The sequence below is a fragment of the Alligator sinensis genome, unplaced genomic scaffold (assembly GCF_000455745.1).
Source record: "Alligator sinensis unplaced genomic scaffold, ASM45574v1 scaffold264_1, whole genome shotgun sequence".
Classification (NCBI taxonomy): Eukaryota; Metazoa; Chordata; order Crocodylia; family Alligatoridae; genus Alligator; species Alligator sinensis.
The window spans coordinates 1,600,334-1,623,837 of NW_005841831.1; the positions used below are offsets into that span (position 1 = coordinate 1,600,334).

Consider the following 23,504-nt stretch of genomic DNA (forward strand, 5'->3'; position numbering starts at 1 on the left):
AGCAAGAGCAGCTGCTCATGATGACAGGGGTGGAGCATGTGTAGGGAGCATGGCAGGGTACAAGTAGAGCAGGGGAAGAGGTGGGGTGGGAGAACCCTCCTATCCCCATAGCTCTATGGATAGGCCGTTTTCCTCAATGTAAGTGATCCAAGGTCTGTTCAACTTGAAAGAGAGAGGCTGAAGAACAGAAGCACTTTAAACTGATCTTAGCCAACTCCATTGTAGATTTTGCAGGGTATGTCAGGGTTTTTCTTCCTCACCACACGGATAGTGCAGGTTCTTTTGTGAAACAAGGCAACACAGTTCAACTTATCGTAGTTTTGGGGTGTGAAAACACTGAGGCAAAGAGAAGTAAATTGAAAATCATGAATTTACATGTGGATCAGGATAAAAACTGATATTTACCAAGTCAAATCCCTTTGCTGATTTCAGAGGAAGTTACACTCTAATCCAGGGTCTCCGGTAACTGCATGAACCACTGACTGTCAGAAAGAAAACACTAAACTCTGATCTCTTGTCCTGGCAGTAAGTAAAAAAGGAGCTGATTCTTCAATAATGTAGCATAGAGATGCAATTCTCTGAAATTACCTTGTTCAGGTAAACAGATAGTCATGTTCATCCTGGACCGTACATGAATTCCCACACAGTGACAGTGTGAAGACAACTCATAGCTTCCTTTATTCAGAGGGCATTTATACACATGCTCCAGGAGTGTGGGGAGTCAGTAGTGGCACGTGCACCCCCTGAGAGTGCTGGTGTACCCCCTGACAGGCCACGCTCCCCTCTTAGGCGATGGGCAGGGCAGGCAGGCAGAAGCACCAGTGCCCCCCCATGAGTGCCAGCTGGGGAGTGGGAGCACTGGATGTAGCACCATGGTCACTTCCCAGTCAGCGTGATTGGCTGTGGGGGGAACTCCCCCCACCAGGCACTGACTGGTTGCTGGCAGGGCACGTGCCCCCTCTGACCAAAGTGGCACCAGTCGCCCATGTGGGGAGTGCTTTAATTAGAATGGCTCCGAGAGTGTCTTGGTGCGTAGAGTAAAGCATCCACAGTGTCTCGTGTATCAGTATCCTCATGCTCGAAAATGGCTGCAGGGGTATTTGAATGAGCTTTAGGTAAAGTGCCCCTGCTACTATTTTTAAGCATGGCGATGCTGATACACAAGATGCTGAAGGGTGCTGGAGCGCAGTAATTACCATGCTCCAGCAGACTCGATTAATTAAGTCTGCTGCTACATGCTATAATTACAGCACGCTGCAGCTTCCTCACTGTTCATGTATAGCTGCCCAGTGAGGGCTATACAGTAGGGGTATGCGAAGTGGACCCTATTCAATTCGGACTCGGCCCGAATCAAGGACAGTGATTCGATTAGTTGATTCAGATCACTGTCCCTGATTCTATTTGGCTGAATCTGAAGATTTGATGCTGATTCAGAGAATCAGCGATTTGGACATAGACACAGCTTTAAAAGTTTTTTCTATATACCTCAAGGTAGTAGGTATGGCTCGTGATCACTGCGATCATGGTGTCTCTATGTCCGAATTGATTTGGAGGGTTCCGATTCGATTCAGAGAGATTAAAGGGTCCTCTGGTTCGATTCAGGTTCAGAGATTTAGCCACCGAATTGGGCTGAATCTCCACCAAATCAAAATCGGAGACCAAAGCTTTATACAGCCCTACTATACAGTTGCAGTGAAAAGTCACAAGACAAATTGCAAAAGGGAGCAAGGGGCAGAAAAAATGAGGGGGGGAGGGAAGAAATCACACACCCAGTAAGGGTGCAAACCAACATCACCCAGGTGCCACCATAATTTTTTTATGGCGACACAAGTTGTGAGTGAACAGACATCCTTGCCCCATGTTTGCTACAGTCTTGGTTGTGTTAAGGTAATGTTCTTGCCTAGTAACAGTTCATTGCACCTCATCTCAGAGAACATCTGTTCACTTACAGAGTGATCTCCACAGTGAAGGGCTGCCTGCGCTCCCCAGATACCCTGGGCAGGCAATTCTGGGGCGCACATTTCATATTGGGGTGTCATGCTCCATTTTGCTGACATATCCCAGCGGGTGGTTGAAGAGCACATCTGCAAGCACAGAGCAGGGAACTCCATGGGTTCCCTTGGTCTGCAACATGAAATACACACCTTGAAATCCCCTGCATGGGAATTCTCAGAGCCTGCATCTGCAAGTTAGTTAGTTTTTAGCAACTATTGACCCTTCCAGATCATGGTGTATGTATGAGAGGTCACCCAGACCTTCAATGAATATAGCTAGGCAGGAGTTTTGGAGGCTGCCCAGACCTTCCATCCCCACCCCCGCCCTTTAGGCCACTGAGACAGAATGCAAAGGCCAGACTGAATCCAGACATTTAGTGCCTCCATGGCTGTATTCATATAAGCAGCCAGGCATTGAACCTGGGTCTCCTGTGTGGTAGACAAGGATTCAACCACTGAGCCACAAGGAACTCTATATCTGCAAATACAAATCATGGAACCGCCTTGGGTTCTGGCCAGGCACCTGGGGCTGTCCTGCAGGATCTGGCCTCTGAAGCCCTGGGAGCAACAGGGACCTGATCCTGTGGGACAATAGCTCTGGACAATGCCTGTGCCTGACATCCCAGCACAGTGGATCCTGCCACAAAAACAATGCCTGTTTGTACCCTAAGTGGGAGACTCAGGGAAAGATTGAGGAGAGTGATAAGAAAAAAAATCCTGTAACAACAAGTGCACATCTAACTCTGTATTTAGAGAGTTGGAGGTACAGTTTTTCAGATGCCTGGATGCAAAGAATGTGGTTTAGTTTTTGACATTGCTAGAACCAGTTGTAAAACAGGTGAAAGACCTGTTTTCTAATTCTTCTGGCATGTCAAAGCAAATTTACACCAAAATTTTGAAATGTATAAAATTTCAACCAACTTGCATATAAATATAATAGAAGTCTACTTGAACTTACACATTGCAGCAGGTCATCGCTCTCCGCTTACATTTACATTTGTAACAATCATCGGTGTTCCATACTACACCAAACTTATACCGCCTTCTGTTTTCAATACAACCTAGATAACACAAAAAAACCAACAAGCAAGATGCAGTAGATCCATCTAATCTTTAATATTATAGGTAAAAACCAGGCTTATAGTTTCATGCTAGCAGTTAAAGTGCTGACTTCTGTGGAGGTACACCAGGTCTGAATTTGGCCTGGTGCTCTGCAACTGATTGTAGTACTATTGCTCCTATACCTTACAATACTGCATGGAATGATAAAGTAAAATATCATCTGCCACACAGTTTTCTTTTTCAGAGATGTACTTCAAGTATTATACCGAGTCTGAGAAATGCCTCAGGCTGAAAACCTCACCATGTTAAAATCAGGGGGAGTTTTGCTATCGGTTTCAATGGAGAGAGCATTTCACCCAATGGATAGCATTCTCAAAAGCACCTCAGTAACTTAGGCACTGAAGCCCAGTAGGAGCTGGGCATCTAAAACACTTAGGCACTTTTGCAAATAGTACTTATTTTCTCAAAAATCCTTATAGCAGTTATTGGAAGTAGGTATTTGACACCTATTTTATACATGGTGTAACTGAAGCTGCTTGCAGATGTTAAAAAAACAAACCAACCAAAAAACCCACACTACCAGAAACAGCAACATGTTACTTCAACCCAGTTTCTTAGCATCTGTATAGATCAGGTGTTTCAGCAGGGCTTTTTGGCACTTTTATCTAAAGCCAAGTCAATCAGCTGTTAGATAAAAGTGCCAATAAATCTCCACTAAAGCACCCAATCTATACAGTTATTGGGTGAGCTGGGTCCAACTAAGGCACTGCCTCTTCTGGGTATGTGCTGGGCTTGGCATGGGAGCGTGCCAAGTTTAAAGTAAAGCACCATTTGGGCGGGGAGGGTTAACACCTGCAAGCAGCCTGAGTGAGTAAGGGATTTAAAGACTAACCCAAGATTTCACAGAAAAATTGTAGCAGGGCTATTACTAGCACCTTGATCTCTTGTAATGCCAATCCCAGTTCTAACCATTAAATATCTCCCCTTGCACAATCAAACAGGCAAGTGGTATAACCTGAAATAGTCCTCTCGTGCATTTTCCATATCCAACAACAAGCAGCACAAAACAGTAGTGCTGGAATAGAGAAGCTTCAGGATTGAGATCTTTTAACCCCTGGTAATACACTGTTTTTTAAAAGGAACTCTGCCCTGCTATTGTTTGGAAACTACTATATCTGTCTATCTATGTGTGTGTCTGTCTAAAGATGCTCTCAGCTGGTATGAAATCTGAATACTTCAGTGAACTGTACTCCACAAGTGAGGCTTTGAATCAATGAACTGAATGTCCTAAGCATGATTGGAAGATATGCTGTTCTTACCATATTTGTTGGGAGGTCGCATATAACAGTCGGCATCACACAGGGTCCCTAAGATAATAAGGACCAGGAGGAGGACCAGCAAGAACTTCTGGAAAAGAAGAGGAAGCTTGTAATGAAACGTTCAGCTCTTCTGGGTATGTGCTGGGCTTGGCATGGGAGCGTGCCAAGTTTAAAGTAAAGCACCATTTGGGCGGGGAGGGTTAACACCTGCAAGCAGCCTGAGTGAGTAAGGGATTTAAAGACTAACCCAAGATTTCACAGAAAAATTGTAGCAGGGCTATTACTAGCACCTTGATCTCTTGTAATGCCAATCCCAGTTCTAACCATTAAATATCTCCCCTTGCACAATCAAACAGGCAAGTGGTATAACCTGAAATAGTCCTCTCGTGCATTTTCCATATCCAACAACAAGCAGCACAAAACAGTAGTGCTGGAATAGAGAAGCTTCAGGATTGAGATCTTTTAACCCCTGGTAATACACTGTTTTTTAAAAGGAACTCTGCCCTGCTATTGTTTGGAAACTACTATATCTGTCTATCTATGTGTGTGTCTGTCTAAAGATGCTCTCAGCTGGTATGAAATCTGAATACTTCAGTGAACTGTACTCCACAAGTGAGGCTTTGAATCAATGAACTGAATGTCCTAAGCATGATTGGAAGATATGCTGTTCTTACCATATTTGTTGGGAGGTCGCATATAACAGTCGGCATCACACAGGGTCCCTAAGATAATAAGGACCAGGAGGAGGACCAGCAAGAACTTCTGGAAAAGAAGAGGAAGCTTGTAATGAAACGTTCAGTGGTCTTATAGAATAATTTGTTCATGCAGAATTAATAAAGAATTAATAAATAATTTGTTCACACAGAATTAATAAATCTGACTCTCAAATAAACTCAAACCAAAAACCAATCTTACAGTTACACAGACACTGACTTACCATTATGAAGCAAACTTGCACAGACTTCTGGCATTTTCCAGTGTGGAGCAGCTTTTATTGTATATGCAATGAAGAACAATAGTTGTGGATTGAAAATGTGAGCCAATAGCTGAGCTCACACTGTGCCAGTGGACACTCTAACCTGTTTCAATCACCAATCAGAAGGCATTGCCTCCGAAGGTATCTTTGGACATGAACTTAAAGGTAAGTTTTGCTTATTCACAAGCATATGAAGGAAAAGATTTACACTGATATAATTTTGGAGTAACTCCAGTGGCTACAACAGAATTACTCCACATTGGCATTCCATATTGCTAGCAGAATCCAGTGCCAGATAGCTATGCTTTTGCACTGGCAGACCATCAACAAAACAGTGGGAAAAGGTACATATTAAGCAAGGTGGCACTGTACTATTGTTCCACTGACCTGTTACAATGAGATCTCCCCCACCCAGATCTGGAACAGGTCATTCATACGGTGCAGTGGTGTGAAGAGACCCCTGTTCTAAGAGTGATTTATGATGATTCTGTTATTTTATATATAGGCATTACTGTGTTGCTTTAGAGAAGCTAAAGACCACCAGGGCCTGGCAGTGTGGAGCCCTGTGCCTTCAGATCATGGATTTAGCACCAGGCCTGGTTGATACGATCAACACTTGTGGACAGTAGATAGCTATTTGGTTGCCTAAGTGAGATGAATTGTGTTGGTTCTCAGCCCAGCTCCTCATTCACAGGAGTCCCTGTGAGAAATAGTGACTGCCACAATTGGCTCTCTTCCTGGCAGCTGCAGCAGGGAGGCCAGGGCCTGGGTGGGGTGGCTCTCTCCCACAGAAAATACTCCCACAGCTCCAGAATAGGATGCCAGCCCATTGGCAGGACAGCTGTCACACAGGGCCACACTGAGGGTGGGGGGTCTCCTGCTGATACTCTATTATTGAACATTTATCCCATCATTTTTGTTTTCTCTCCTGCACTTAGATGACCCCAGTTCTTTTTTGGCCTTTTTCTTTACTGTGTATCAGGGCCACTTTCTCAGGCCATGTCTGTTAGATAAAGTGGCGCTGTTCACCACCACTAATTTCACTCCACAACAGAACTGGAAGAGACTTCCTGAGTCCTCATGCCCAGTCTCTTATTCTTTTGGTGGCCATACTTGTTTAGATGAGCTGAACTAGATGACCTTGTAAGGTACTTCGCAGCACTGTTTTCCTATGATACTATGAACTCTTCTGCCCTGGTAGAAGTCTGGGATCACCAAACACTACACAGCTCAAACTGGGCACCTTGAGGTAAAAAGGCAACTCCAGCAGAGTAGCGGAAAGACACCTAAGGCACAAGGCTTTTGTGTGTCAGAAAGTTTTTGTGCCACTGAAAAAGTAAAGGAATACTCACAGCAGCCTCCATTCCTCCCAGAGCTGCCCCTCCAATGCCACACAACTGGAATATTTCGAAGTACTATTCAAAATTTACCAAGATTTATTTCTGTGTTATAAAGTTTGCAATGGGGGGGGGGGGGGGGGTTGTTTTGGGTTGTATATCTTGAGCCTGTTACCCTGATCTTTATTGCCTCAACATGAAATTCTTGCAATGTGCTCTGCCCAGGACTGCACCTTAAAATCATCCAGAGACTGAAGCTGGTGTAAAATGCAGTAGCTTGCTTGTTGAACAGGGAGAATATAATACCAGTGAGTGTCCCAGGACCTATGCTGGCTGCCTATGAGTCTCCAGGTGAAGTTCAAGGTGTTGACCATGACCTGTAAACCTGCTGGGTTGGAGCATTGCTGTGATATGTTATTCAAGGTGTTAAGAGGCTCCCTGTCTTGGGGCACAATTATTCCTATCAGCATGGTTTCCCAACCAGAATGGCCTTAATTGAGGACCTTGATTGATACACCTAAATTCATTAAAGCCCATGTGATTGACAAAACAGAAGTATCAGGTGACTGGGTTGGTCTGGAAATAAGGTGTTAAATAATAGAGAGGGGAGAAGGTTTGTTCTCTTTTGGTGGGTTGAAAAGGAAGGGGTAGAGAGGAAGCAAGAGAATTGTGGTGGGTAGGATTCTTATTTGTTGTTGATAAGGGATTCAGTTTTTGTAAGGCTTTGCTGTTGGTTTTTTTCTTTTTGACAGGTATTTCTTCCACCTTTGTGGTGTTTAGCTTAGAGTCTTGATGGCTGCAGTCAGAATATTAGCTTTGTACTATGCTTGGCTTTTTAATGACTTATTCTCATGGGGGAGGCTTTGTTTTAGTAATATCTTTCTTGCTGTGAACACTTAACTCTTACCCCTCCCAGGAAGCTTGAAAGGATGTCAATGAATTCTTATGGGCTCCTCTTTTCCTCTGCAACAATCAAGCTCTCTAAATCTAACACCAGCTGAAATATCTCTGATCTTGTAAAAAATTATGTTTAACATGTCCTCTTCTTTGTGGGGTGTATCATAGTGGCTTCAGCATTTAAGTGACTGAATGAAACTGGCTTGGTTTATAAATATAAGTAAATAGAGATGTAGCAAGTGACCAAGTATTCTTGTAAAGGGGCCAGATACTAAATCCCCTTGCTGTCAGTAATCTCAAGTAGTCATCATAACATACTTGTCTTTCAAGTACTTGTTATGCTACTACTCTGCTTTTAAAATTTGAAAGCCTTAAATGTCTTTTGGGGTTTGTTTGGGGGGGGTTGTTTTTTTTTTTTTACTTGAAATAGGATTTTTCTCTTTAGGATCTGGTGTAATTAGAGGTTTCTCTGACTACTTGTCTGTACCTTCCCACCTGTTTTACAGCTCTTGCAAAACCTTGTGTATTGCTGTGTGTTACCACAGCAGGTGAGTGTTGTGCTACGTAATGTCTGTAATTAAGATTGCCTTTCTTTTGTGAATATAAAATTAGCTTTTGTTGTGGAAGTCTTAAGTATGGGGTTTTTAAATAGCTACCCATGTTGCTCTTCATTGTCCCAGTGTCTTGGCCCCTCACCATCTCTTGAAGGAGCCTGGCTTCCAGATCATGGTATACTTGGCACTTCTAATGATCAGGCCTCCAGGAATATTAAGTGACCTGTTCAGAGAAACACGGGGTGTCTTATGGTGGCAGAGTGAGAATTAAACATCAGAATGCGGAGAGGCAATGCTTGAACTATTCCAAGACTATCACTGACTGGGAACCAGGTCGCAAGTAAGCCTGAACAGAAATGTCTGTGTGTGTGTACTGCTAAGACTTTCAAGCAGATCCTTCACCTTGTAGGGACTGTACTGCTGCCAAAATGCTTCCAGACATGACTTTCCAGTCATGTCTGTGGTTTCGCAGGATTTCCCTAGAAGAAGAGGCAGAAGACCTGAATTGGCTGGAGTGGAAGGGTTTGCCAGGTATTGGGAGGTGGGGAACTCTGAAGCTCTATGCTCATGGTTCCTGGGGGGGCTGGGGGCTCTGACTTTCCACCCCCTGCCCCCCTTTGCCAAGAATTCCCCATCTCTTCGAATCCCTGCATTCAGGGTAGAAGCTTCAGGGCAGGACTGGATGCAGCAGCACAGAGTTGGGACCAAATTAACAGTTAACAAGCTAAGGCATTTCACAATGAGCATGGAACAGCCAGCCCTTCTGTCCTGGTAAGTGCCCAATATGCAATGGCTCTCTGCCCCTCCCCCTACAACGGACAAGTGTTGACTGTCACAGGCAAAACCAGGAACCAGAAGCAAGGGACCCCAAAAACCCTCCACCCCTGGAACCTGGCTATCCCCACCCCCAGATAAGCCTGGGATCCCATCCAGGGTTTCCAGCAAGGAAGTGAAACTAATGGAGGCTTTCTGCTTTCAATGCCCCTGTGGACTGTAGTCTCTGTAGGCCCATCATCTTCAACCAGGTTGCCACAGCACCCTAGGGTGCTGTGAGGTCCTTCCAAGGGTGCTGCATGGTAGCAAACTATTAGCAGCACTGTTGGGTTATCAAACATGACTCGCAAGACAAACCCAAATATTTCAAATGGAAAGACAAGTTATGGATTTCAGAGTTCTTTGCAATAGAAAAACTGCTCTATTTTTTTTTCTGTAAGCAAAAAAGACTGAAAACTAAGATCAGACATTATCCAAGTGGTGTTTCAAGTCTATCCAGGGGTGCCTCAAGTCCAGGAGTGGATGTAGAGTGAATGTGGGAGTGTGGCTGCACCCAGCTTCCTGACTGGACTGTGCTGCCGAAACCTCCAGAGACTTTTAAAAAGTGGTCTAAGCAGATAAGAATTCCCCTCCATGCTCAGAAGCATCTCTGCTCCCCTCCCCTCTTGTCTCCCCCCTGCCCTGCTGTCCTGGGGGAAGAGGGGCTGGGAATCTTCAGAGCTGCTCCTGCCTGCTCCAGCTGAGCTGTGTGGGTGCTGGGCTCAGCTAGGACAGTGACAGTGGTGATGGAAAAGGGATCCCCTTCCCTGGACCTGCTTCTGGAGGGACTGGGCAGGATGGGAGTATCCTGCCCCTGCCCCCACTGCTGTAGCTGCCCCAGCTGAGCCTAGCCATCCTGCAGCCTTGCTGGAGCAGGCAGGAGTGGCTCAGAAGTGCACCCTCTCCAACCCCCAACAGCAAGGAAAGCAGCAGCAGCGTCTCCTGCTGCAGGCAGGGGAGGGTGAGAGAAGGGGTCAGGAGGGGATGGCCTAAACAGGGAGGGGAAGAGAAGGATGCTTACCTGCTTTGGGGGCCTTATGTCCCCAGAGGCTGCCACAGAGTGGCCTGTTCACACCAGTGGGTGGATGTATGGAGGAGATTGGAGGCTGGGAGTGGGGATACAGCTACCTCTGCAGCACCCCCTTTACCAGATGCTGCATCTCCTCTGCTCAAGTCTATCCATGGGTGCCTTGAGCCTGAACCGGTTGAGAACCACTGCTATAGGCAATAGATCTTTGGGCAGCAGATACCGCATTGCATCCCAGAGCAGCCCCATTGTCCTGCATGTGTTTGGGGGACAGAGGGTGAGGAGCTGATGCCGTTTGGGATGCCTGGAGGACTGATGAAACACAAAGCATTCCATGCCTAATATCTTTATATAGCATTGAATCAGTTAAAGGAAAGCCAGCTCAAAATAGTATTTGCTTTTCCCACTGACATTGAACCCTTCCAGAAAGTTTCAACTCTTTTGAAGTGGCCTGTACATCTAAACTCTTGGGGTCACTGGCAACATGATGGGGATGGGGGAGGTAAAGGGGGGAAGGAAAACTTCTGTGCTGATGGTGGGGCATGGGGCTGCAACCCAGCTGGATGCAGGGCCTGGCAGTGGTGGGGGTGGTGCAGAGTTGTGCCCCCACACTGCAAGCCCTTATGCATTGTCAATGCTTGGAGTTTAACATGTATTTAGATGGTTCTAAGTGTTACTTCTGTCAAGAATATCAATGTCTTTCAGCCCAAGCTAGCAAGTTTAACCACTAGCCCAATGACCATGCATTCAATGCACAAAACCCCTCTAAGTGCCTATACAGCAATTTGAGGCCAATCACACAAGGATTCTGGTGTTATGTCATTGCATCCTGTACACTTGGGGAGCTGAGGATGCATCGTTTGTAGTAGGCAGGAGAATATGGCATCTGAATTTTAAAGCTCCCCAAACCAGATTCCTCTGTATCTTAGTTGCTTTCTGTTGCAAACTTGCTGTGAATGGCAGACAAGTCAGGGCTTTCACTGTCTCTCCTTTGTGAGACCCTTTCTGCCACTGGCTCACCAGCATTTTGCATTTCCTCAATGTATAGCAGTGGATTGCCTACAAAATAAATTCTAAAATGAGCCTTAATTTAATACAAACTAATTTCTGCTTTTGTGCTGCCAAGCCCTTTAGCTAGATGGGGGAGGTAGTGTAGGAGTTTTTTTTCAAATCTGTTCCCCTATGAAGCAACAAAAAACAAACTCTCAATGTCCTGTGCATCTCCTCTCTAGTCCAATTGCTGCATTTATCACTAGAGATAGTGTAATGTAATAGCTTAGTCAAAATGATCGTCTATCCAGTTTAGAGCTGGATGATTACATTTCAGCATGGCAAGCATTCTATCAAACTTTCAGACTAACCAAAAAGTGTGCACTGCAGTTCTACATTGGTCTCACCTGTATTGGAAGCATTTGGTACATCTTATGACCAATAGAGCTTCCCCATTAGGGAAGAATGCAAGCCACAGCTCTACTTCAGGGGCTATAATTCTAGTCTGCATTCACATCTCCAAAATACACATCTCCACTGACCTGTAACTCAGGCTTACCCTTCTCGTCACTTGTCTCTTGACCTTTTTACTCCTTGATTTAAAACTATAGTAACCCTCTATTATTAACAAAATACAATGGTGAGACTTCATACTTGGATTTAAAAAATGGGAACTGCTTCAGTGCCAGGTCAGATTATGGTGTTTTGTGGTGGGGGTTTTTTTTTTTGGTTTTTTTTTTTAACATTGCCTAATCACAAGTTCAGGGAGGCTGGGAGAGAAGTTAGATCTATAACTGGTGTTGTCACTCGCACTATATTTCTCACTTCTTGAGAGACCAGAGCAGTGGATTGGATCTCTTGAAACTAGAACTGATCACCATTTTGACAAAGTATTTTTCTTTTAACTTTGAAAACCAAATAATATAATGTGATTTAGCATAGAGTCTGGAGTGTAGCCATTTGTTAACCTTTTTTTTTTATTTTGACTTGATGAAAAATTAAGCTTCTGTCCCATGGTGGTGGGAGGGAGGGAGGTTTTCAGTGGATAAGGTCACGTGACTGCCAGCTGTTGCAGTGTGGGTGAATTGACTTGAAGTGCATCTTCAGCCCCCATTATGACTGAGGGGCTTTTGCTGCTGTGTCTGACTGCAGTTCTGAAGCAGAAAAGACTTCATCTTGGATTAAAACATGGAAACTGGCAGCCTTGCAAAAATATTCCCCCAGTAGAGCAAGACTGGGAGGGAGGGACAAGACTTTGGAAAGTTGTAGGTTTCTTTATCTGGAAAGAAGAGAGGAGAAGAAAAAAAAAAAAAAAGGAAGGAAAGAAAGAAAAAGAGAAAAATGAAAAAGAACTCTTACTCTTGCTGACAACTGCAGCCTGAGATGTGTTAGTGGATTTGCATCCTTACAAAATGGATTCACTTTAGGACAGGGGTGGGGAGAGGGGAGGGAGGAGCACTCTATTTTCTAGAAATGTAAGTGAAGAAGCTGTTGTGGAAATTCTATGGCAGAGACCTTGGGAAGAGAAGCAAAAGCAATGAGCAGATATGACTTTTGTCCAAGGAAGGAAGAAGGATCTTCTGAGAGTGAGCCTGGGATATTATTATCTTCTCTAAGGTGATGGTAACAGGGAGCAGAGGGAAGCTGGTACATCTCTGTTTAGCCCAACATAACATGAAAGTGCTTCTCTTGAACAGTTGCAGGTAATATCTGCTTATTTTTACGGTGTGCTTAACTCCTCAGTTATAGAAAAGATGTGGCTAGTCTCAGCTCCCAGGTTGTGGGTGAGGGAAGGTCATTGCATCCTTCTCTGGACATAATTGAGTTTGGGGGATGAGGCAGTACTTCTGCTGCTCTGTAATATGGCTGCAGCCATCACCAGCTGCAGCCTGCAGCTTGGAAGAAAAGCAAATGGATGCTGATATTGGGGAGCTGAGCTTGCCTCCCTAGTGACTTCTGCAAGCTTTGTCCTACAATATGCCTGGAGATATAGTGACCAGATGAATACCCACTCTTACACATGGGATTTTCTTTGTGAGCACAATGAAGCAGTGCAAGCATTCTACATTGTCTGCTCTTCCACAAGCAAATCACCTGCTTGCAAACTATACCTGCCTAGCAGATTCTAACGAAGATGCCAATTGACATTTCTCTGCACTTTGGGGAAAGAAGGATGATACAGAATGGATTTGCTTGGCTGATTTTATGCATCTGCTGGAGTGAGACCTGATGGACTGCAGGAATGAATAGGGGAACATCACTGGGGAATCCTTTGGGGTTGTGCTATTGCCTTGGAGATGGGACTTTTCTAAAAAGGCATCAGAAAGCAGGAGTACTTCTGGGTGACAAGAGATCAAGGCTCCTGATTCAGAAGAGCTATGGGAAAGAAGTACCTATTGGGAACAGAAAAGCAAGAATAATAATTTGAAAGACTTTCAGGTATGTTGACTAGAACCATCTCTTAGAGGCACCCTCTACTTACCATATTTACTCAAATGTAAGATAACCCCCAACTGGCAAGGGGGGAGCTCCTCATCTTCTTGCATACAAAGAAATCTCACTAAACACACTGTCTGTTGTTAAACTGCTGTCAAAAGCAGCATGTACTTAAAAATGGAAACCAGTTCTGAAGTTGATTTTAAATGCAGCTCACACTAAGCATGATTGAAATGCATGGTCTATATGGGACAAACATACTGATGGGAATCTACCACAAGAATAGATTAGTTCAGCCCATCTGAATAAAACATTGACATGTCCATGGAAGTGCAGTTCCCTCTCCCCACCCCCCAACACTTTTTTTCAAGTCATAGTGAACCACAACACTGCATACATTTCAACTTCTTCCCTTCCACAGATGACCTCTGTCTTTCTTTCTTAGTGCTGTTTTTTCACTAGCCTCAAATGCCTGGCAAAAACCGTGAAACAGAGCTCCAAACAATCAACCCAGAATTCCTCTGTTGCTCCCTTCTCAGGTTAGCACATGTGATCAGTGTGGCTGCACCCTCCATGAGATGAAGATGGACCAAGTTGCCATGTGCGTCTTATGCATATACATTTTTGGAACATTCCAGGACTCGCAACAAGAACATGCGGTTCCAGTCCTATGTGGGGAGCTAATTAGCACCTGGATCTTTTGTGGGGGGACATCCAAAGTATGCACACATGCTGAGCTGTGGGGTCACTATGGCTTAAAATGCTGTTGACTCTAGGGCCCAGCCCAATGAAATATGTGACAAATGCTTTGGACTAATGTAATGCATAGCTTGTACTACATATAAGTAGGTATTGAACTACTACTTGGAAGTGTGTTTGTGGTGTAGATGTCCTAAAACTTGCAGCATTTTTAAAGAAGGGTAACATGCATCAAGTCTGGAAGAATGAAGTATATGGGTACTATATACAAACTGCTACAGTCACTTTTATTTCAAGGTTATTGTTTTCAAACTTGCTTATTACTTTGTGCTTAGGAAGAACAGGGTTTGAAGTAAGGAAAAAGGGGGGAGGGGCAGGAAGTTGGTGGGGAATCGGAGAACAAAGGAATTACCTGATCTCTGTATTTATTTCCCCTGCTCTAACAGTGGGAAGGGGACAAATTCAAGGCAAATCTCCAATAATTATACTTGATACCTGGAAAGCTGTAACAAAATTTAAAATTTTCCATATATAGAATGTGATTGTTGGTTCATCTTGTAATCAGGGTAGTACATATGGTAATTCAAGTATATATGGTAGTTAATACTGGGCTGGAACACTGCTGCGGGAGAGAACAATCATGGGCTTTGCTATGGGAAAGAGCAGAAAAGAGCAAAGCTTTCTTGGTTTAACATATTCTGGAGGATTATGGCTTGGTCATGTTGCCCTTCCTTCCTTGATGAGGAAGATCCTGCTTCTCCCGTGGTGGAAAGTGTGTTTTTTGTGGGGGGTTGTTTTTTTGTTGGGTTTTTTTTGTTGTTTTTTTTTTTCTATTGCCATTTTTCCTAATGACAAGCTGGTGCTTATACATTTAGACTTCTTCTTTGGCAACTAAAGGAAGATATGTAGCTAGTGTCAGGTCAGCTAGCTGTTGCTCACCTTTCCTGCCCACCATCAATCACATATTCAAGCTGCCTGTCTTGTGCAGCTGACACCATAGGGCACCTATACACAAGTGCGGAGGCTGCTTCAATGTGCTGGCATTTCAGTACATTGGAGCAGACTATTAATCAAGTCTGCTGGAATGTGGAAATTACCACATTGCATCAGCCTCCTGTGTCTTGTGTATCAGCATCTCAGCACTTAAATGGTGGCGGGGGCATTTGAACTAAAGCTCAGCTCATTGAACAAGCTTTAGTTCAAGTGCCCCTGCAGCCATTTTGAAGTACAGAGATGCTAATACACATGACATGGTGGCGCTTTAATTAGAGCAGCTCTCAGAGCCGCTCTAATTAAAGCACCACCCTCTCTCCACCCCCAGAGCATGTGCAAAAATGCCCATAATCTCTACCAGATGAATGTGTTTCTCCACAGGGATCGTAGAGTGGCTTTTTCATTCTGTCAAATAATTTATTTGATCCTGGCTTTTCCCAGGAACACATGAGCTAAATATGACTGGATGTCAGGAGCAGCTTGTTGGAAGATCCTTGAGGCTCAGCTGGAAAGGGGGATGCTCAGATCTTCAAGCATTAGATCTGATTGGAGATGGAGGAAGGATTTGGAAGGAGATGAGTGAAGAAACCACAACTTCCTGTATGCACCCTAATTCAAATCATAGACCGTTAAGGTTGGAAGGGACCACAGAAGGTCATCTAGTCCAGTCCCCTGTTCAAAGCAGGACCAGCCCCAACTAGATCATCCCAGGCAAAGCTTTGTCCAACTGGGTTTTGAAAACCCCCAAGGAAGAAACTTCCACCACCTCTCTGGATAATCCGTTCCAGTGTTTTACTACCCTCCTAGTAAGAAAATTCTTCCTAATATCTAACCTAAACTTCCCTTGCTGCAACTTGAGACCATTGCTCCTTGTTCTCAGTGGTGGCAAATGGAAGAACAAGCCCCATCCTCTTTTGAACCCCGCTTCAGGTAGTTGAACACTATTAAGTCTCCTCTGTCTCCTCAGATCATGTGGAATAGCAAGTGGCTTTGCAGGACACTAGGCTTGTTCAAGTTGTACGTGTTTGTAGAACTAAAAGTGCTTCTGCCAATGTTTGGTTTGTTTTGCTTGCTAGTATCTTTGGAGCAGATGCCAAATCTTTACTTGCATTTTCTCAAATTGTGTGGAAATGCAGCTAATTTGGTACCACATCTGGTTTGTTTACTGCTCTATGATTCCTGTTCACAGAGCAATTTCACACTTTGGATTTCTTTGTGACTTTTTCACACTGTAGTCTAGCCAGGCTCTGCTCTTCATTCAGAGGCCACAGTAAAAGTAGATGGAGTATATGTCTGGAATGGCTAGGTGTAATGGTTCAAGCTCCCCTGCTACTTTAAAAGAGAGAACTGCATCTTGACAGAGCCAAACAGCGTAGTAAAAGGGCTATAGGGTCTATAGCCCACAGATAGAAGACAACAGAAAGCTAGGCTGCTGATTTTAGACTAGATTATTAGTAGTGCCTGGGCCTTGTTACATGGGTGTTGGGTCAAATGGCCAGAAGGGGAAAGAGAGAGATGCCTAGGGCAAAAGGTCCAGTTTGGCCCTGAGCGCTGCATGTGGAAGAGTTTCTGTGAAGCTAGACTGCTGGAGAAGGGAATACTGGCAAATGCAGGTACCCAGGATGGCTGGAGTGGACCAAAGGGCAATAGTTCGTGGTTACCCAGAGGCCCAGAAGAGTTTACATATGTTTGGTAGCAGGGATTTTTTTTATATTGACTGGTAAAAACCATAGGGCATGGGCATGGCTGTAGGGGAGAAAGAAAGACAGCAGATGTAGGATGGAATCTGAGGAATTTTATCCCAGATCCAAAAGTGCATGCCCTACTATGCCAGATCTTGAATGTCTGGAATGGCAGGATGTATGATTATTTTTTTTTTTTTAGTATCCAGCATCAAATAGCTCAGATCCCATTGCACAACTAATGTCTGCAAGGGGTTTCAGGCACCTACAATACTCTTGCATCTGGGCCTCACTCCAGAAATGAGATTGCATATTTACATGTGTAGATTAAGAATGACAATGCAATCAAAAACTCATTACCCCCCCCTTCCTTCCCCCGCCTCCCCCCCTCAAACAGGAGAAATAGACCTGATATGAATTAACTGTCTGTTTTGGGGTGGCTGGTGGTGATGGCATGCGAGAGAGAGGGAGCTGGCATGATCCTGTATGCGCAGTACTAATGTGGCCTCATCTTTGAACAAATATTTAATGTTTCTGCACCAGCAAAGTCTCACTTAAGGTGTGAGTAATATCCACCATTCTAATCAAGCTGCTGGCTGGAGCAGCTACCTCTGCCTTTCTCAGGATGCTGGCCTTGGCCTACCTTTGTCCTGACCATATCAGTTTGAATGGCCCACCAAGAGCTGGACTCTTGCCAGAATAGCTCTTGGTTACTAAACAGGCAAGGCTTTCTATCGCATCAAGGTGCAGACCCAAGGGAAGGAATATAGAAGCAGAACAAACTTGAACTAAAAATAAATGCTTCTCTTTTTTTTGATGGACCAGTGAGAGACACTACTTCCTTTCCCCCATTAGGTGTCAGATTGGGGGCAGTTCAGACCCTACAGCCATTTATATATGTTATGTTTTTCTAGGTTTAATCTGGACTACAGTTGTAACTATTTACATGTAGATGTCTGTAGTCTGAATTAAAAATGGCTCCAATCTGAATTAATTAATCCTCATTGAATGATTAAAATTTAATGCAGACTGGGGCAGTCTGAACTATGTACTTTAAACCATATTAACTATGCAGTTTAAACTGTATATACATGTTAGTTAATACAGTGTTGCTTTTGGGGAAAAGAATTCTTAGGAACTCAGATAAGCAGATAAACAAACATTACAAATATCAATTCCGGGAAGGGAAACTCAATTGGGTTTTTGCAATCAATAGGGCCACAAAGTAACACCATTAAAAATAAATCAAATGTTCCAACACTTCACCCTGCTAAGCATCAGGTCAAGCACAGTTTCTGGAACAGCACTTTAGATAACTGCAACAATGTAGCAGTGCTTACACAGGCATATTATCACCTCCTAATTACTTCCAACCTCTGTTAAGGGACTCTCAAACATAGATAGCATATAGCCAGTGCCCCCTGCTATAATAGTCAATGATTATCTATTAACATTTAATTCAAATAAAAATTTGATTCCAACTGTGTGATGCAAATCAGTTCCATGGTTTAGAAAATGCTGAACATGTCTACAAATGGCCTAAGGCTACATTTTAGCCTGCTACTTGAGACAATTATTTTGATTCCTCAAAGTAGGCCAGGTGCACTCCTGGGCCTTTGTGACACTTTTCTGGGTGAGAACTGCCTACCTGTGCTCCTGTAATACTTGCCTGTATCTCTGCATTTCCTCCCTTTCTTAATCCAAGAGAAGCACCTTACCTTCTTGGTTATATATGCAAGGAAACACGGTAATCCCGCAGTCCCAGGATCTGAGCTGAGCAAGGTATAGTGGGCTGTATGTATGTGACACAGACCTGTGGGTTCCAAAGTTATTGTTGGAGCTGAGGTGAAAGGCAAATGAAAAACTCTTTGGGCAGTAAACTTAACTCTCTTTGAATTTTTTACCTCTAATGTAGATTTTCCACATGTTCTCTATGCTGTTTGATATCCTTTGTCTCTTTACTCTGTGCAAAATATGGAGCACAGAAGGATCTAGGACTAAAATGAATGAAGGCTTCATTACACAATAATTTTGGATGGCTCCTGGAACTCTTAACACCTGGATTGTCTACACATGAAACTGGTTTTAAACATTCCTTATGCACCTCAAAATTAATCCACTCCAGAGCAAGATTCTCTCTGATCCATGCTACTCAGCTTGTGTTGCACTGAAGTGTACCCACTCTAGGCTACATCATAGTGTAAACACCTTGTACCCCAGATCCCTACTTACTGCATGCTGCCCCCTGCCTGCCCTGCTTATTTGCCTGCCCAGGTTGTTCACACTGCCTGTCCTGGGGAAGCAGGCAGGGAAGAGTTAACCTGCTTATCTGGCGGCTGCTGCTGCTCTCTGGGCTCCACAGTCAGGGAGCTACAAGCAGGGACAGGAATGGGGGGGAGGGGGCGAGAGCCTCAAATGGGATGGGCATTCTTGCCTTTCTGTCCTTTAGGACCCTGCTGGCCTGAAGTGTAACAACTCCAAACTTGAGCTAGTACTGATTCCCATCAACTTTTATGCAGCTCATAGTGGGTGTGTCTATTAATGCAACTGAATAAACTGAAGCAGATTGCTCTGCAATAAACGATTCCTGGGTGCAGCATCCACACATGCACCTGGAACAGCAGCAATTTGAGTCAGGGAGGGGCAGTTTAGGCTAGCACTGCTCCTGCCCTACTCTACCACCCTGCAGCAACCAGAGGGAGCTCCAGACTCTGGCCTCAGCTGCCCAGGTGCCAGCCCCAGGATGGCAGGGGGCACAAGGGTCAGCCCCAGGTTTTAGCTGGCACTGATAGTGTGGCTTGCAGCCTGGGGGGCAGAAGGCATGCAGCAAGAGTTAGGCCCAGGCAGCAGGTGCCTGCATTGCGTGGTGGAGGAGCTGGCTGGGCCATGAGGTGCTTGCAGCAGCTGAGCCATGTGGCTAGGCCACAGGCAGAAGTGTGGTCCCCTGCTGGCTGGCTGACCAGGAGTAATTTACTCCCGGGTCATCGACTACACATACGTTGCTGTGCAGTAACTAACTCTGCATTAGGATAGTACTTGTATTTCCAAGCACTACCCCGCTGCAGAGTTTATTAGTTTCCTGTGACCTAATAGCACTGCATGCATAGACACAATACATTTACTGTGGAGCTAATTAAGCAACTCCACAGTAAAAGTAAACATCTTGTGTACATATGTCCAGTGTAAGGTGTAACAAGGCCCTGACTGGAGAGTTGTGAACAGAATATAGATTGAGAAATTGCATCTCTTCATGTGAGTAAATGATTCTGTCCTAGAGGTATAGTGCACCCAAATATTTCACCAAAGACTCCTTGTACAGAGATCCTGGGCAGGTTTTTTCCTGGCTTAAAACTTCTCCAGATACTGATATTTAGTCTGTTCTGACTTCAGATTTGTTGATAAATTGCAGTTGCCTCAAAGCCTGATCTCTTTGTGATGTTACAGGATTGTGGGAAGTCCCCAGGGTAGCCATGGATGTGTACTTGATGATACGCCGCCATAAAATGACCATCTTTGCCAATGCCAAAGAGAACACTACTGTTTATGATCTGAAGAAAGTTGTGGAGGGGATACTAAAGAGGCCTCCAGAGGAACAGCAGCTATACAAGGATGACCAGCTGCTGACTGATGGCACCAAGACTTTGATAGACTGTGGCTTAAGTAGCCAGAACTGCCGTCCCTACGCACCAGCTACAGTGGGCTTGGCCCTATTCAGACCTGGCAATGGCTCCTTTGAGCCACTGCATATTGACCCCTTTTCCACCACCCCAGAATTGCCTGATGTTATGAAGCCACAGGATTCTGGTGGCAGCACCATTGAGCAGGCCATGCACTGAGACCAGCATTTGCTACTGTGCCTCCAACCCATCTTACACATGGACATAGGGGCCAAGTGCTAGTCTCCTTGTCAATCATGTTGCACTTATGTTCACAGAATTTAAAACTGAGTTGAATAATAAAGCTTAGCAGTCTAAATTTCACTGATCCAAGCATATCACAATATCTACAGAGCAAAATGATGATTCTACTTTCTGGGACCCTTGATTCTTCAGGGACAGCAGGTAGAAATAACAGCAGTGGCATCTCTAAGGTCTAATGTAGTGATTCTGGAACAGAATCCTGTGACGCTATGGGGTGCTTTGAGATCCTTTCCAAGGTGTAATGCAATGTTAACCCCATCAGGTGTGCAAACATGATTCACAAGATGAATCCAGAGATTCCAAATAGTGATCTAAAACATTTTGACTGTGTGTGGTCTTTATGTGGCCTTTGCAGCAGAAGAACATCTCTCTCTTTCTCTCTTTCTCTCTCTCTTTCATAGTCAGAAATGAGTAAAAACTATGAGCTAGCATCTTCTGAGCTGGTCCCTCGAGTCTAAAAAGGTTGAGATTCACATTCATGTTCTAATGCATTGTGCCTAAAGACTTCTTTTCCAGACTCTTTCATATGACCTATCCAGACCAGATAAAGACTAAATTGCAAAAGTTACTTTTACTAGGAAACCAGCGTTATCAGCTCTTGCGATTTAATATTAACTGGACTTAAGGTTGATCATTTTTTTCTGAAGCCCCTCTCCTAGTATCATGTGCCCAAAGGAGACACTTGGCTTGCAAATTTCCTTAAAATGGTTCTAGATGGTATGTTTACGTTGGAAAATATCATGTTAACTCTAAGCGCTCTGATCAGTTGGCAAATAAAGAAGTCAATCTTAAGGATTTTAACTAGATCTTGATTAAGCCAATCTTTAACACTCTAGAGCCTGACTCCAAGCTTTTTCCATAGTTGGGACTGGCTGTACTCTACAAAGACACAATGGCAACAAATATGATATCCACTTTAGCAACAAACAAGTACAAGCTGGTGTTTAGAGTAAGTATGGGTAAGCAGGAGCTAGTCCAGGTTGGAGGGAGAAACTATTAAAGAAAGATCAGCCAACATGTTAATTAATGATGGATATTTGCTTTTCTTCATCCATTTTTTTTTTCCTCCCAAATTATGTAAGCCAAAGGACAGTGCTTACACAAAACTAAATGGGAATAGACTGGCCATGAATGAGCTTAGGCTGGATATTAGAAGAAAGTTTTGGTCAATTAGAGGAGCTGTGCTTCTGTAACATTTTACAATAGTTTTTTTAATTTATTTTTTAGTCCCTATGATTCCAAACTTGTCTTAAGATGGAGTTTGAATAAGCATGATATGATGCCTGCAACATAGGGGCCTGGACTTACTGAACTAAGGATTACAGCTGTGCGAAATTTTGCCAGCTGTTTCATTTCATTTCAAGCTTTAAACAGCGAGATCTAAATGAAACAAAACAGCCTCAAAACAAAACGAGGGCAGTCGAAATGTTTCAAAAGTTTTGAAACATTTTTAGATTTGAAGCAGCCTGGCTGAGTTCCCTTCTCCAGCCTGATCCCAGAACTGGGGAGGGGAACTTGGCTCAGCTGAGCTGAGTTCTCTTCCCCAGTCCAATTGATCGCAGTGCTGGGGAAGGGATCTGAGTGATCTATGGGCAAAACATCGAAACAGCATCAAAACAGCGTCACTGTTTTGATGAAACTAAAAGGAACAGCGGTTTCGAGTCTAAATGAAATTTGAAACAAAATGCTGTTCCGTCGAAACACAAGTCGAAATGGAACGGTGCCATTTCGCACAGCCCTACTAGGGATCCCTTCTACAGCTGTGCTTCTAAAAATTCAACTACATCCAGTTCCCAAAGAAATGGTTACAAAATGTTTTGATAAATGTAGCACTCTCATCTTAACAGATGCTTGGTGTTAGGGGGAGAATCATCCAAACATTCAGTTCAAGTGATGTAGCTGATAGTCTGCCATCAGACGTGCTACCAAAATGGCCCCTGTCTTGCTGGACAACAAGGGCCTCATGTGATGGAAGAGGGCAGTAATTGCATCTTTCTACATCAGGGGCGGGCAATTATTTTGGGCGGAGGACCGCTTACCCAGTTTTGGCAAGCTGTTGAGGTCTGCATGGGTAGCCCCGCCCCTTGACATGTGCCCCGCCCCCTGGTCACCATCTTGGGACCAATGTCCCAATGTCTTGAAACCAGTGCCCCAGTACCAATGGGGCCGAGTGGGACGCAGGCTAGCAGGGGCCTGTGGAGCCGGGCTCAGCTGAACCAGCAAGGAGAGTGGGGAGCTGTCCCGGCTCCATAGAGACCCTGCTGGTCGGGACCCTGTACCCCTGCCGTCCTGCTCTGGGCCCTGCTGGTGCGGGCCCTGTGCTCCCGCACCCGCTCACTCCCAATGCCCCCCCAGCCCCGTGGTACAGACAGGGGGCAGTGCACAGCCCCAACTCCCTGCTCACCAGCAGGGAAGGAGCTGGTGTGGACTGCGGGGAAAAGTGGCCCTGCCCCACCCGTGGCCAGTGCCCGCTGCTGCAGCCACTCGCAGCCCACACAGGGCTGTCCTGAGCAGGCACAGGCAGCCCCACGCCAGGCACAGAGCGGGAGAGGGACCGCTTTTCCTCACACTCCACACCAGCTTGTAACCCACCCCCACTGCCAGCCTGGGCCCTACGCTGGCTCCGGGCTTGCCCATCAGGGCTGCGCCACAATGGCAGCAGCTGCACCCCCCCTGCTTGCCAAGCTGGGCAGCGTTTGCTGCTGCTGCCTGCCCACAGTTCATGTGCTGAGCAGCACAGGGGCAGCAGTGGCAGCTGCACTGCAGCCTATCACGGCACAAGCTCTGGGCAGGCAGCAGCAGCAA

The 23,504-nt window shown here is 44.8% G+C and overlaps 1 long non-coding RNA gene and 1 pseudogene across 2 annotated transcripts; one reads left to right on the plus strand and one right to left on the minus strand.

Moving 5' to 3' along the window:
* Nucleotides 1–4,469, minus strand: LOC102378251. Of its 2 annotated transcripts, none has more exons than XR_001358445.1 (3): nucleotides 4,376–4,469; nucleotides 2,953–3,055; nucleotides 1–336 (listed from the first exon to the last, which is right to left on the minus strand). It is a non-coding gene; the product is annotated as an uncharacterized LOC102378251 (long non-coding RNA). The 2 variants fall into 2 exon arrangements; XR_322793.3 differs by lacking the exon at nucleotides 4,376–4,469 and adding an exon at nucleotides 3,637–3,680.
* A 2,804-nt stretch (nucleotides 4,470–7,273) lies between these two features.
* On the plus strand, nucleotides 7,274–20,875 carry LOC102378564 (annotated as a pseudogene).
* The last annotated feature ends 2,629 nt before the right edge of the window (nucleotides 20,876–23,504 follow it).